The sequence below is a fragment of the Cricetulus griseus genome (genome assembly GCF_003668045.3).
Source record: "Cricetulus griseus strain 17A/GY chromosome 1 unlocalized genomic scaffold, alternate assembly CriGri-PICRH-1.0 chr1_1, whole genome shotgun sequence".
NCBI classification, from domain to species: Eukaryota; Metazoa; Chordata; class Mammalia; order Rodentia; family Cricetidae; genus Cricetulus; species Cricetulus griseus.
The window spans coordinates 162,525,948-162,541,602 of NW_023276807.1; the positions used below are offsets into that span (position 1 = coordinate 162,525,948).

Consider the following 15,655-nt stretch of genomic DNA (forward strand, 5'->3'; position numbering starts at 1 on the left):
TTCCAGGCACTGCCTCTCTGCCTGGATTGACGTGGCTCTAAGGACTGAATCCAGAGCAAGCACTCTGTCATCTGAGCTACTTCCCCTGCACCTGGGGTATAATAATTATGCAAGAAAGTTGGGTATGTCCTTTACATACCCACGAGCTTACCAAGTGCCTGGCTTGAGGTGTGGGCTAGCACATCAGGCCAACCTCCATATTTTATTTATTTTAAGACACGGTTTCTCTGTGTAGTCCTGGCTGTCCTGGAACTTGCTCTATAGACCAGACTGGCCTCAAACTCAGAGATCCACCTGCTTCTGCCTCCTGAGTGCTGGGATTAAAGCCATACACCACCACACCCAGCCCTAACCTACATATTTTTAAACAACATACTGATACTGTTTTATCTTCTTTTTAAAAATAGAACCTGGGATTGAACGTAGCAACTTGCACATGCTATACAAAAATTATTAGCACAGAGTTACATCTCCAATCCCTTAAGCACATTTTTCTAAAGTGCTGTTTCCTGTTCAATAGGTGAAAATTCAGTAATTAGAAATCACCATGTTAAATGAAATAAGTCATTGAAACAGAAAAACAAAGATATTTCTTGCAAATGAGGAATCTAGGGGTTTTTTTTCTATGCTTGCTCAGTGTATACTCTAACACCGACAACTACAATAAATGATAGTGTGTGTGTGTGTGTGTGTGTGTGTGTACTCAAACTTGAGTGCTTATTAGTAGCTGGGACATGGTGGCACATGCCTGTAATTTCAGCAACACCAGGCTTAAGATCTTTTTGGGGGAATCCTAGCTTTTAGGATTCTTATTGTACTGAATGAGTTCTTTACATATGCTGGCAAATCATCAGTCACAGTAATTTGTAGCTGAAAGTACTTATGAGGGTTTGCAGACTTTGGGGAAAGAAGAGAAGTGGGGCATGGCACACGAACTGGGTACTGAATATAGCCAGAGCCATAAACACTCTGAGTATTGAACACAGCTCCATGGATACTGAGGTTTACAGGCACTCACAGTACAGGCTCACAAAATACCAACACCAATGACATGTTTCAGTGAAAATCCTAACCATGCACAACAAAGGGCCCCACCTGCAGTCACACAGGCTCTACCACACACAACAAAGGGCCCCACCCGCAGCCACACAGGCTCTTCATTATCTCACTACAAATCGTGCCCATGCTCTGGCTGCTCTACCACTACTGAATGAGGTCATCTGAGTGCCTGCATCCAGCAGAGCCATAAAAGTTTTTATTCAAAAGAAATGGAAAGACAAGGCCATAAAACCTTGAACCTAATGTATACAGCAGGGTTATCCACAACAGTTTCAAACTGAGAAAGTTCAAATGCCCAGTCTTAAGTTGGATGGACATATGAAGTGGGAGATCTGTGCAGTAGAGTACTATTTAACAGTCAAAAGGAGGAGAACTAGTATTGAGTGCAACAGTGAGATCAATCTCAAAACCCTGCTGTGAGGAAAGGCATGGTATTCAATTCTGTGTATGCCTCAGGTGCATAGCACAGAAGGTCCCTGACTTACAGCAGTTCAACTCTGATTTTTTTTTCTCCCTTCTTTACAATGTGTAAAACAGGGCATAGACACATGACTTTGGTCTTTCTTAGGGACAGAGACACCTCATGCCAACCTTCACTCCCCTTTTTCCTTAAGATCAAGACACAGATGGAGCTTATGCCAGCACATTTATAAGCAAAGGTTGGCATTTCTTTCAATTCTAAGAATTCACTCTTTCGGTCTAACCAAACTCCTGCAATTTTCAGTTAACAAAAGGCTCCATGTTCTCACTGCCAACCTGCCCAAGTCTCTACACAATTATTTGAGGGCTCCTAACTCACATGGAGTTGAGTATGTACAACTAAAGCGTTATCCTGTGGGCTTCCTTCCATTCCTCAGCTAAGGACGTGGAGTTGAGTGCACAGTGACTTAAGGATCATCTAGTGGGCTTCCATTCCTCAGCTGAGCCTCTAATTATTACTTAACAAGCAAAACCCTCTCCGGAGGTCTAAGCTGTTCCCACAGATGACATCATTCACTACCAGACACATCCTTTAGCCTAGCCCACAAGGACCCATCTTCCCCTTCCTTTCCAGGAGCCATGGTCCAAACTGAGGTGGAAGAATTTTTTTTTTTTTAATAGACTATTTTCAAGCAAGGAAACAAAGTAACCAGCTACTGATTCAGAGGCAGAAAAGACAAAGTTCTGAGTCTGTGACTGTTTGTTTGTGTTAGTAGTAACAGGAAAAGCATGAGAATCATGTAGGCCACTTCCTCTAGACCCCAAGTCCCACAGAGAACACCAAGAGGTTGTCAAGGCTGCCGCCCAACATACAAGAAGTTGGCATCCCAACAGCTCAGTTAGTGTTTTTCTTAGCTGGATAATAAGCAAAACTACCTTCACTACAGCAAGGGATACTCATCCAAGGCTATTTGCTATATAACCCCCTTTTGGTTTTGGTGGACACAACCCAGATTCACGTGCATGACAAGCTAATGTTCTGCCTCTCAGCTAAATTTCTAGCTCTATTTTATTTTGGACTGGGTTTGATTAAGTCGCTCAAGCTAACCTGAAAGTTGGGATCCTTCTACCTAAGACACCCAATAGCTGAGATCACAGGCATGCACCACCATAAAAAAGATCTTTTAAAATAAGAGCTGACACTGGCAGTGATAGCACATCAAGAAGCAGAGGCAGTTCCAAGACAGCCAGGACTATTACACAGAGAAACCTTGTCTCAAAAAATCAAGTAACAGTCAAGCACTAAGCTCCTGGAGTTCAGAAGAGAGGGAAGAGAGAGCATATAAACAAGTGAGGTGAAGACCAAGATGGGGAAAACCACAGAGACAGCTGACCAGAGCTAGTGGGAGCTCACAGACTATGGACTGACAGCTGGGAAACCTGAATGGGACAGAACTAGACCCTCTGAATGTGGATGGCAGTAATGTGACTTGATCTGTTGGGGGCAGGGGTGCCTGGCAGTGGCACCAGGACCTATCCCAAGGGCATGAGCTACTTTTTGGAGCCCATTCCCAAAGGTGGGATACCTTGCTGAGCCTTGATACAAGGAGAAGGGTCTTGGTCCTGCAAAAACTTGGTACACCACACTTTGTTGACTCCCCAAAGAAGGCCTTACCCCCTCTGAGGAGTGGATGGGGGATGGGAAGGGCTGTAGGAAAAGGGGAGGGAAGGTGAACTGGGGTTGGTACGTAAAATGAAAACTAAAATTTTTTAAATACAAAAAACAAATTTAAAAGAAAAAAAAAACAGCAGTTGCTGATGACTTCTTTGCAGTTTGTACAGAAAAACCAAGACCCATAGAGTCGTCTCTCAACAGGGTATCTATCTCAGCAACCTTCTACAAACCAAGTGTATGTACCTGATAACTGTTTACTCTAGCCCTAAATACTCTGTGCTTTTTAGTTACTGTACATGGTTTCCCCCTGCTTTCCATATGTTTGCCATTAATACAGAGATACAATTGTTTTCTCTCTGCTGTCCATGTATCCTGCATCCTAAGACCACTTACTCCCTGTAGTAGCTTTTTAATGTAATTACTTAAAATGTTCAATACTTGTCTTCAAGTAACAACTGCAATTTTTCCTTTCTAGTCTGCACACCTTTTATATCTTTTGCAGTGAAACATTTGCTGTAACATCACACAAAATAATGACTTAAGGGAATGAAAAGACATCCTTGCCTGCTTTCTAATCTCATTTGTTTTTCTGTAGGTTTCTCAGATTTCCTTTATCAAGTTGAAAAAGTTAGCTTCCATTCTGTTTTCTGACTTTTTCAAAAGATCTTTTTTAGTATTATTATATTATTTGTGTGGCGGTGAGGTGAGCACACAAGTACCATGGTGCAAGTATGGAGATCAGAGGACAAAGTGGGGGAGTTGATTATCTCCTTCCACTATGTGAACCCCTAGGACTAGATGAAATTATTAGGCTTGGCAAAAGCACCACTATCAGCTAAGCCACTTTGCCTACCTGAAAGATTTAAAAAAAAAAAAAAAAAAAAAAAAAAAAAACCCTCGGCCTATAGAGATGGTTCAGCAGTTATAAGTACTGGCTGCTCTTGCAGAAGATGGGGGCTGGACTCCCAGCACCCATTTGGCAGGTCACAACCATTTGTAACTCTAGTTCCAGGGGATCCAATACCCTCTTCTGGATTGAGGGCACTGTACATATGTGGTACATGGACATCCACACAGGCAAGACATCCATACATATGAAGTAAAAGTAATAAATCTATAAAAAATTTAAATGAAGTCAAGAATGGTGGTTCTTGTGTATAATCCAAGGACTTGGGAGGATGAGGCAGGAAGACTTTGAGTTCAGGGCTAACCTGGGTATTGGCTTGAATGAGCAATGTCCCCCATAGGCTCATGTATGAACAATGAATCCCCAGCTGTTGGGCTGTTTGGGGGAAGTTATAGAAACTTTTATAGGTACAGCCTGGCTGGAGGAAGTACATCACTGAGAGGACTCTGGGAGTTAACAGCGTCATCTACTTCCTGTTTGCTCTCTGCACTTCCTGTATATGGGGGGGAAATGTGTTCAACCAGCTTCCCACTCCTATGTCATACCTTCCCTGTCACAATTGACTCTCAAAAGTTGCTCTTTGGTCGTGGTATTGTATCACAGCACAGAAAAGTAACTAGGACACTCATATCTTTATCAAGATGCAGTCACAGAAGAAGGATGAGGGATGGAAATAGAACTTATTGATAGAACACTGCCCTGCTAAGTATAAGGCCCAATGTTTCAATTTCCAGCAACACACACACACACACACACACACACACACACACACACACACAGAGAGAGAGAGAGAGAGAGAGAGAGAGAGAGAGAGAGAGAGAGAGAGAGAGGAGAGAGATATTTAATTCTAACATATGCTTTTTCTACAACTATCCAAAAAATCAGATGGTTTTCTACTTTAGCCTGCAAGCTAAACTGACTTTTACTACCAATCCAGTTTTACATTCTCAAACACTACTTTATTGTGTATCACATTTTGTAAAAACTGCTGAATTCTATCCTGTTAATATTTTTCTAAACATTTTTTTCTATATTCATGATAGATATTAGTTTGTAGTTTTCTTGCAGCATCTGCCTGGGAATAATGCTAGCCTGACAAAATGAAATGGAGCTTCATGAAAAGTTTGCACACAATTATCTGTTTCATTCTTACATGTTGCTTAGAATTCATCAGTGGAGACACTTAGCTTATAGGAAGCTTTCTTCTGTTTTTGTTCTAGAGACAAGGTCTTACATGCACACTGGCTGGCTTCAAGTGATCCTGCTTCAATCTGTCAAGCATCTATAGAAAGGAACCATTGCACCTAGCTTACAAAAAGGGGTTTTGTTAAATCTATAAATTTAATATCTTTGATAAACTCTTCATGTGTCACTTTGATATCTGATAGTTTGTCTTTGAAGGAATTTGTCTATTTCCTCTAAGTTGTGAAATTTATTAGCACTATATAATTATACTTAATTATATGTAATTAAAGTTATATATAATATTCTTTCCTTTCAATATCTGTAGAAATGTTCTCTTTTCATTCCTCCCACTGGTATTTGTTTTCTCTCTCCTTTTTCATGATTAATCTGGTTGGAGATTTCAATTGTCATTTTTAACCTAGTTAAATTCTATCTTAAATGCTTACCTTCTTCCTTCTGGGTGCTTTAGGCGTAATATGACCTTCATTTTCCAGAATCTTAAAATGGCAACAAGGGTAAGGGCTTAGTAAGCCCAGCCTGGAGGCCCACATGTTATTCTACATTGCTCACACCCTAAGGGTATTTTTGTTATTCTTTGTTACATTTCTAGATGGTTGGGAGAGAACATACAAGAACAATTTTATGCCTGCAAAACTTTAAATGTTTGCTATCTGTCCTTCTCCAGAAAAACATAATTTTTCAAGCTGTGGTTCAGATCACTGACACAGCTTTGTTTTATTTCTTCCCCAAAGTGGCAAGAAAACATTACTAAAAAGCAAAGGGACAGTGCAGCCAAGATATACTGAAGACCACACTGGCTCCCAGAGTTACAGTTCTCAAGAGCAAGATGCTTGATTTTCAAGCCTTTTATACCTACAATAAGGCATCAAGACATAAAAAACAAACTAACAAACCAAAGAATACCAATGCTACTTTAAATGCATTCCATTAAGGTCAATTCCTACTATCATTTATTCACTTCAAAATATTTTCTAATAGTCCTTGTGATTTCATCTTTGACACACAGATAGTAGATAGCATTTACTATCTAAACATTTGAGATTTTCTGTGTATCTTATATCAATGTCTAGCTTAACTCTTCTATTGTCTACAGAAACTAGCATTTCCATACTTTGAAGTACGAGATTTGTGAGTCTGTTATGATCTATCTTGGTGAATGTTTCACCTTGTGCACTGGAATACATGTTCTATACATTGAAGATAGTGTTCTAAAATGTTAGGTCAAGTTGATTTTGAATATTATTTGCATAGTCCATATTCTTACTCATGCTTAGTCAGGTGTAGTGGTACACTTACTCCTGTAACCCCAGAACTCTAGAGCCTGCTGAATCTCAGGCTACCCTTGTATGTATATCAAGGAAAAAAGAAAAGCAACTTATTAAATAAAAAACAAACAAAACCAACTGTTCTATTGTTTTAACAACCACTAAGAGAAGTATTAAAGTTCCTAAATATGATTGTAGTCCGATCCTTTAAAGCTCTGCTATTAAAAAACCTAAGTCCACATTCATCCTGTTAAGAGACCTGGAATAGCACAGGATGGTAGTGCATGCTAGAAATCCCAATACTTGGGAGGCAAGAGGATTTTTGAGACAAATTCCAAAGCCAGTCTGAGTCACATAGCAAGACTGCTTTCAGAGTGGGATAAGCAGAGGACCCACATGCAATACTTAGTTATAGGACTAGAAGCCTATGTATGCCTTTTTGAACTGAGAGTTCAAACTCCTAATAAGAAACAGTTCAACTGATTTGGCCAGGCTGTAAGTAATGTGGACTGTGCAAAGTTCTAGAGCCATTCACAAGGCTATAGAGTGTCTTCTCTTCTTATATACTTCAATTAGTATGCACACTCAGCGCATACTAACCTTCACTAAACAAATTCCCCAAAACTTGTGAGCACAGCAAGAAAAGGGTTTGGCCCTTTAGTTATGTGTCATCACCCTAATTTTATCCCTTAGGAATGGAAGCTATGTGCTAACATATGTCCTTATCACTGTTGAAGTCAATTCCAAGGAAAGAGGATCTTCACAGGCCAAGGAGGTTAAGGAGCTTCGGTTTGCTCACCTGTACAAGAGTTAACTACCAGTCAGTGTATGGAGGGGAAGAAACCAGAGCATAAAATGCAATCCCCATGCAGCTTCACAGTTCATAGCACGAATGTTCTAAGCATCTAAAGGCAAAATACACACCTGGAAGTCAGTCAATTTTTACTTCCTCACAGTTGAAAATGACTGAATAATTTAAGTTCAATTAGAGTCACTCAATTCAAAAAGTCTACTGATTTCTAACTCTGTCTCAATGTCCTTTGTTAAATACAACCTTCATTTCCACCAGGCACTATATCCTATACCCTCATTTTCGTCATAGCAGCTACTGCCATCAGAAAATTCTTGTCTATTTGTCTGTAACTTGATTACCCTATTTGTTAGGAATGTGAGTCCCAGGGGGAAAAGGGACCTGTTGGCCTTCCTAACCAAAATCCCCTCCCATCCTAGGGTCTAACAGAGCTAGCAAATAATAGCCTATTGGTAGAAATTTGAAGAATGAATAAACTAACCATGGAGAAGAAATATCATAAAAAAATTTCTACTATTAGGCAGGGAGGTGGTGGTGCATGCCTTTAATCCCAGCACTCAGGAGGTAGAGGCAGGTGGATCTCTGTGAGTTCCAGAGCAGCCTAGTCTACAGGAGCTAGTTTCAGAACAGCCTCCAAAGCCACAGAGAAACTATGTCTCAAAAAACCAAAGAAATATTTATATTTATAGTGAGCTTTGCAAATAACTGTCTATGTCAGGTGGGTTTATATAATACTCTGGGACTTTGTAGCACTTTAAATAAGAAATCCACATGTTAAACAAGATGAGAAACTATTCAAGTAAACTTTTCAACAATATCCTCTATCCTTTATTAATTGTATCTATAATTTTTAAATAATATAGCTGGAAATAAAAGGTGCCATTTTTACAACTTAAAATAATTTATGATAGAGTGTTACTACAGAAGAAATACACCAGAATGCTGAGACAGGAGTAGCCTGAGTTCAACACCAGCATGGATTATGTAGGGAAGACCTTACTTATCTCAAACAGCAAACTATTTACTAGGATTTCACATAGAAGCTCTATTTTCCAATCGTAGCTCTACTCAATGCTTATCATGTTGTCTTACTTAGGGTTTCTATCGCTGAGACAAAACACCATGACCAATAGCAAGTGGGGGAGGAAAGGGTTAACCTGGCTTACACTCCCACAGCACTGTTCATCACTGAAGAAGTTGGGCCAGGAACTCAAACAGGACAGCAGCCTAGAGGCAGGAGCTGATGCAGAGGCCATAGAGGGTGCTGCTTACTGGCTTGCTCAGCCTGCTTCCTTATGGAATCCAGGACCACCAGATCAGGGATGGCACCACCACCCACCATGGGCTGGGTCCTCCCTCACTGGTCACTAACTGAGAAAATGCATTACAGTTGGATGTCATGGAGGCCTTTCCTCAGCTGAGGCTCCTTCCTCTCTGATGACTCTAGCTCTTGTCAAGTTGACACAAAACCAGCCAGTACACGTGTACTCTCACACTCACTCACAAGGTCACTATGAAGACAGGGTGCACAGTAACTCCACATTCCTTTCTTGTTTCTCTAAACAGCTTCTCCCTTTAAGCTCTGTTTTTATGCATCTGATATTCCATTAAAACTTGCCTATGCTTTCAGATTGTTGATACCATGTGAGAGGCAGCCTCATCCCTGCTCCTGCTGTCTCCTCTCACCACAGTGGACTGTGATGGAGGATGCTGGAGGAGGAGAGCAGCTGCTTCAGGTTCCAACCACCTTAACCTCCCTGCAATGAGAGATTGGAGCCTGGAACTGTGAGTTACAATTCATGGTTTCTTCAGATATCCTATCACAGCAACCAGAACCAAAACTAAGACAGATGCTAACCAAAGCCTCTTGGATTCCCATATTCATATCCTGACACCCATTAAGGCCATCACTGTGTGTCCTAAATAAATAAAAAGGAAAATAACACTGATCAATATTTTCCACATAATTTTTCTTCAAATGTCTTTTTAAATTTATTATTTTAGATAGGGTCTCACTGTGTAGCTCCTGGCTGGCCTACAGCTTATTATATAAACCAAATTGGTCTCAAACTCACAGGAATCCACTTGTCTTTATCTCCTAGGTGCTGAATTTAAAGTGAGTGCCACCACACTCAGTAAAATACCATCTCCTTTGAATTATATTCATTTCTTTAGCCACTCATTGTATATCGTTTCTCATTTTCCTCTTTATTTGCATGTTTTTCTTTTCTAGCCCCTTGATTTTCTGTATTTCTCAATAAAGCATGCCAAAATGTGATGTTAAAAGAAAAAGGCTTAAGCTCTTTTAATCTGGTGCTAGAGAGGTGACTCGGATAGCTGGTGAAGGTGCTCAATGCTGTGCCTGATGACCTGAGTTTGATCCATGGGTTCACATGGTGGAAGGAGAACCAATTCTGTAAAGTTGTCCTCTGATCACCACATGTGGACCATGGCATGTGAATTCACACACAAAACAGTAAATTAATTTTAAAAAACAGATCTTTCAATTTTTGACATACCTCCATAGAAATACTAACCTGCATATAACATGCAGATCATGCCTGAATTCCTCCATCCCTTTACCATCAACAGTATCCAAAGCTCCAGCTTGGAGTACACTATGCTGTTTTTACTTGTCTCCTCTCATCTTCAGTACATCTTACATAAACATTACTGGATTTATGTCCCTAGGTATATTTGTGAGGCTGTCATTATTTTATGCAAAAGCTGTACACAACTCAAAGCCTACTGCAGTAAGGCCCCTTTAGCCTATAGTTTCAGTTTTACGGAAATGATTCTTAAACTGAAAGCCCTCTGGGCAATCATATTTAAATTAGTTTTCCCATCCCTAGCATAGTACAGGACTCACAGATAACCACAAATACAGGCTGATTATTCCTTATCCAAAATGCTTGGAACCAGAAGTGTTTCAAATTCTCAAGTCTCACACTGGGGGGTATACATATAGCTTTTCCTTCTAATACTATCCTACATCAATATCCAAAATGCTCTTAAGACCCAAAAGTTTTTGAGTGAACATTTTGGATCAGATTAAGGATGTTCAACTTGTCAAATAATGAAGGAACTCTAAAGTGGGCATGATACCAAACATCTATAATCCTAGCACTGGGGAAACTGAGGCAAAAAGAATCTCCAGTTCCAGAAATTCTGTCTCAAAAAACTAAAAACACATTACCCTAAGAAATGTTGAGACTGGGAGAATAGTTTTCTCTAGGAAAGAGCATACCAGTTAGTTAGCCAACAATAAAAGATCAGCCCTGAAAATACACACATACAAATATCTGTAATTATATAGACTTAGTGGACTGTACTTATGTATTTAGGAATACACACACACACACACACACACACACACACACACACACACACACCTATGTAACAACAATTAATGAAAAAAGGAGGCCACGAATTTGAAAAAGAGCAAGGAGTATATTGAAGGTTTTGGAGGGAGGAAAAAGAGAAGGAAAATGGTGTAATTATAATTTCAAAAAAATTTTAAAGATAACCACAGATGGGTATAGTGGCATATCCTAGCACTCAGAAGCAGGTGGATCTCTGTGAGTTCAAGGCCAGCCTGTTCTACATAGTGAGTTCCAGGAAAGCCAGGGCTATATAGAGAAACCCTGTCTCAAAAAAAGGAGGGGGAGTGGGGAAGGCAGTTTAAAGGTATCACAAACTAGGCATGGTGGCTCATACCTGTAATCCTAGCACTTGGGAGCCAGAAGGACTGTTATAAGTTAGAGGCCAGTCTGTGCCACCATGAATTTCAGGCCAGCCTAGCTATGGAAAAAGACTATCTAAAAATGAGGAGAGGGATAATCACTAAAAATTAACAAAAAGACTACAGGTTGGTAGTTAAAATTAGCCTGAGCATGGGCTCAGCAGTCAAGGGCAGTAGCTGCTCTTCCAAGTGACCCACTACCAATATGGCAACAGCCCACAATCATCTGCATCACCAGCTCCAGAGTGTTCAAGGCCTGTGGACACTATGTGCATGTGATGCACAGACATATATGCAGCCAAAACACACACACACATATACACACACACATACACACACACAAAGCTAGCCTGGGATACACAGCAAGCTCCCATCACAAAACAGAAAACCAATGACAAAGCATTTTAGGTTTTAAAAATTCTTACCCTTACTAAGTATGTTAGTTAGGTGGAACAAAAATTGCAGCATAATTCAATTTTAAACTTTTTAAAGAACCAAATTCCTACTGAATAATGCAAGATAAAATTATGTAATGTTCTCTTCTTTTTAAAAAACTTTCATTCTTTTATGTATATGTATATATGCCACATGTGTGCAGGTTTTCAAGAAGACCAGAAGAGGGCATCAGATTCCCTGGAGCTGGAGTTAAAAGGAGTTGCGATGCTGTGGCACATGGGTGCTGGGAACTCTGGATGGGCACAAACCCTCTTAATGGTTGAGCTATCTCTTCAGCCACAAACTTATTTTTTTTAACATTTATTTATTTATTTGTTGGGGGAGCACACTTGCCATGAGGAAGTCAGAGAACAGCTTGTTCAGGATTGCTGGCATGGCCAGTGCCTTTACCTGTTGAGCCATCTGGCTGGCCCCTCAAATTACATTTTAATGAACAACAATCATTGAATCTTCTAAGTACCTTTCAAACATTTGCTGTAAAACATTCTTTGGCTTCTCATTCTTGCAGTGAGTGAAAGCCAAAGTCCAAACTATACACACACATTCACACAAAATACTTGCCCTGTATATACACAATATACCATATGCTAATATATAAAGTATTGTCAAGGGAACTGGGATTGTCATGCAATTCAATCTTGTTTGTAATTCAAATAAAAAAAGTATTGTCATATTACTTTGTAGACAACCTGAGAAAGAAAAATCTGTTGCTACTCATAAATATTACTAATAGGCATTTCTTAAATATTAACCTGTTTACTCTCATAATTCAAGGTCACTGACCCAACCTTCTACCACTTAAGTTGAAGAAAAAAGGAGGACCCCAAACCATTGATTAAAATTTTGTATAACATGTAACCTTTAGGTATCGTTCCTGCTTTGTGCAAAGATACTGCCTAAGAACTGTGCAGCACAGCCTAACTCAGCAAGGACCATCAGGTGACAAAAGTAAGCAGGGGGCCATGATAAGGTCAATCAAGCCTTATAACCAAGGTAACAGTGCTCTGCCTACCTGAACAAAGACACTGCATTTGCTCCGTAACAAGCTTCAATATCTGTATCAGTTCAATGTGCTCAAAGCATTCCTCTGACAGTGAAGGTAAACTCACAAGCAGAATAGGGCTCCCAACAGAATTTCACTTAGTATATAGCCTATTATAAAATTTTCCATAACTTCGATCTCTGAATTTATCAAATCAGATGGGAACAGAGAAGAAAATCCCTTTAAAACTGGGCAGAAAATATGATTTACAGTATCAATTGTTATTTGCCAAGTGGCATGTTCAAAGGTACCACCCCAAGGATGACAGGCGCCATATAATTTTTTTTGATTGCTACAACACTGGTCCTTATGTTCAAAAATAGATGAGGATCCACACCCCAACAAGTTAGACTATGTTCTGTCACCAACATTAAATGTGGAAGAAAATGCCAATGCCCTGCCTCCCCAAAGAAACACAACTCCCTAAACTGCTGACCACCACCAGCCAACCCCCACTGAGTGGGTATTTTAAGTATTCTATCAGGAAATCATGGTAAGTACTAGCGGTTCCTCTAGGCCTCAGCAGCAGCCTTAGGTGTAAGCGAACTCAACCCTTGATACTGAAAAAAAAAAAAATAATGTTGATGTCATTATGAGGCTACTGATTCTTTGCACTCCGGACAAGTCATTCTTGGTCCGAAACGCATTTCCTCCCCCAGCTCCCAAATAAAGAGCTCTGTAGACGGAGAGCCCCCGGGTACCCCCCTTCTCCTCTACCTCCAGAGGCTGCCGCTTTCTCCACCCTCCGGCTCCGAGGAGCGGGCTCCAGAAGGTCCCGGGCAATTCCCAGCCTGGGCAGTGCTTGTTTTGCCTGTACACGGTAGCTCTGTCCAGCTGCTTCCTTTCCCAGTTTGCCCGAAATGGAGCACTACAGGGTACCCGGGGAGTCAGGAGGGAGCCGGGGAAGCGATGTCGCCGCGGCCGCCGCCTCTGGTATGTCAGGGGCCGGGATTGTATTTCGAAAGATCCGCCATTTTCACCTCGTCATCACCATCACAGCTCAGCAGCTTCCCCCGACAGCCGAGCCCCGGCCGCCGCCGCAGCCGCCGCCACCAGTCACCTCCCCCTTCCTCCTGCTCCCGCCCCGGCCCGCCCTCACGAGCAGCACACACCCACATATCCGGGGAAACCTCCCGCCCGCCGCGCCAACCTTCAAACGCACACCGGAGGTTCTGGCGCTCACCGGCGAGCCGTGCCAGCCCTACCACCACAGGACCAGACATCCGCGGCCCCGCGGGAACGCCAAGTGGAGTCGTGATACCTGCGGGATTCCAAGCCCTAGGCATTTGTTAGGAGGGCAAGCCATACGGAATCTGACACAAGAACAGTAAAGACCCCGAACTCTTTCATTTCCAGAAAAACACTTGAGATGGTAGACAGTTTCAGTGTTTCGTGTACATTTCAGAGACATTGGACACCTTCAACGTCACTCACCAACTTTGGCATTCTACTCCACCCACAGAACTACTTTGACAGTATAGCTATTTCCGTATACATGCCTGATTCTCGGGCACCCCTTAATGACAGGCGCTGATTCTACAGTGGTTTGAATTGTTGGGTTTTTTTTTTTAATTTTTAAGAATAAAGTTCTAAACTATTTTCCTCTCCACTTAACTTTGATCATTTCTGTTCATGAACACCATTGCGTCAACTTGTCGTTGGTTTAACTTGTACAAGTTCCACTAAATTTAAAGTGTATTGATTTAAAGTGATTGATTCCAACTGTGGAGGCATGAACAAAACACGAACTTTTAACATATAGAAGGCACACAGCTCTTCGCTAGAATCCCTTGCCAAACGGTTTTTGGATCTAAGTTTCCAAATTAAAAACCATCTGCTGCCGATACACTTGTTTGATGCAGTGAAAATAAACAGCTTGCTTGAGAACAAGATTCCGGAATTACCTATCCACCCCTTCCAGTTCCTCTCATCGTTTAGTTTAATAAGTAGCCAAAAGAGAATACAAGTAATGCTTAATCATCTAAGGAACAAGAACACATAAGCTGCAAGGCTTCTTAATGGGACCAGCATTCCCCCAAAATCAGCGTTTTAATTTCAGAAAGCCTTAATAATTGCCAGTTAAAAAAGCTGTATTCTTTATCATTCAGCTTCAATATAATATACGCTCTAAAAGACCTATTTGAAACCAGCAAACTGAGTCTCGGGGTTGCGAACAGGACTATTCAACTGTCTTAAGTTTACCTAAGAATACGGTAGAAGCAGAAGCCATTTCATTTCCATACCTTGTGTGAATGACAACTCCATCTAAAAGTCAGCAGGCTCGGGCTTAATCAAGTGCTGTCCCACCCACTCCCGGCGCGTTTTTATATACAGCCCGCTAGAGGCTGAGCGTGTAAGTAAGGGGTTGCCAGCTCCTTCATCTTTCAACTTTATTCCCCCACCAACAGCCGGGTCCACCGGCACTCGGATGGTTGTTTACCGTTGCTTGGCCAGGCTGAGTCCCAGCCCGCTCCCTTCCCCCGTGCACCGCGGGGACATTATGACATTTGGCTGGTGGGCTTCGCGAGGGAAACGGACACACACCCAGAGGAGTCCATACAAAGGGGCGCAGGAAGAACGCGGCGGCGGGCAGCGGCGAAAGGAGGCGCTGGTACGAAATGACACAGCAGCAAAACCGGTTCCCAGAAGCACGGGGCCGCCGGCAGCTTCCCGGGCCGCGCCGAGAGCCTGTCAACAGCCGCCGGGCCCTTCCTCCCGAGCGCCGAGCGGGCGGCGCCGACCCCGCCGAGTGACAGCCGCGCTCTCAGGCGCCAGCGGCTCGTGGCCGCGCCCCGACGACCCTCCGCCCGCCGCGGCCCACCGGCCCAGCTGCCCGGGAGCCGGCCGGCGCTCTCCGACCGCGCGACCGCCCCACGGGCCCGGCGCCGCTCCCGCAGCTCAGCCCGGGTCTCCGGGGCTGACACTTACCCGAGCCGGCGGCGCCGCCGCCTCCTTCTCGCGCCGCGCTCCCGGGGCTCCCAGCAGCCGCGGCGGCGGCGGCGCCTCCGAAACACAGACCCGGGTTTGTTCAAAATCACGCGCCCAGCGCCATTCCACCGCCGCATCCCATAA

The 15,655-nt window shown here is 42.4% G+C and overlaps 1 protein-coding gene across 7 annotated transcripts in view; it reads right to left on the bottom strand.

The window, feature by feature from the left end:
* Lin54 (lin-54 DREAM MuvB core complex component) overlaps positions 1-15,655 on the bottom strand; it is a 60,280-nt gene extending 44,625 nt beyond the window's left edge. For 4 of the 7 annotated variants that reach the window (XM_027387618.2, XM_027387617.2, XM_027387614.2 and 1 more), the window contains exon 1: positions 15,512-15,650. The gene's annotated coding sequence lies outside the window, so the exon portion shown is untranslated. Of the gene's footprint in view, positions 1-13,300; positions 13,545-15,511 lie in introns of those variants that run through there. The other 3 variants (XM_035452306.1, XM_027387615.2, XM_027387619.2) reach the window with 3 other exon arrangements.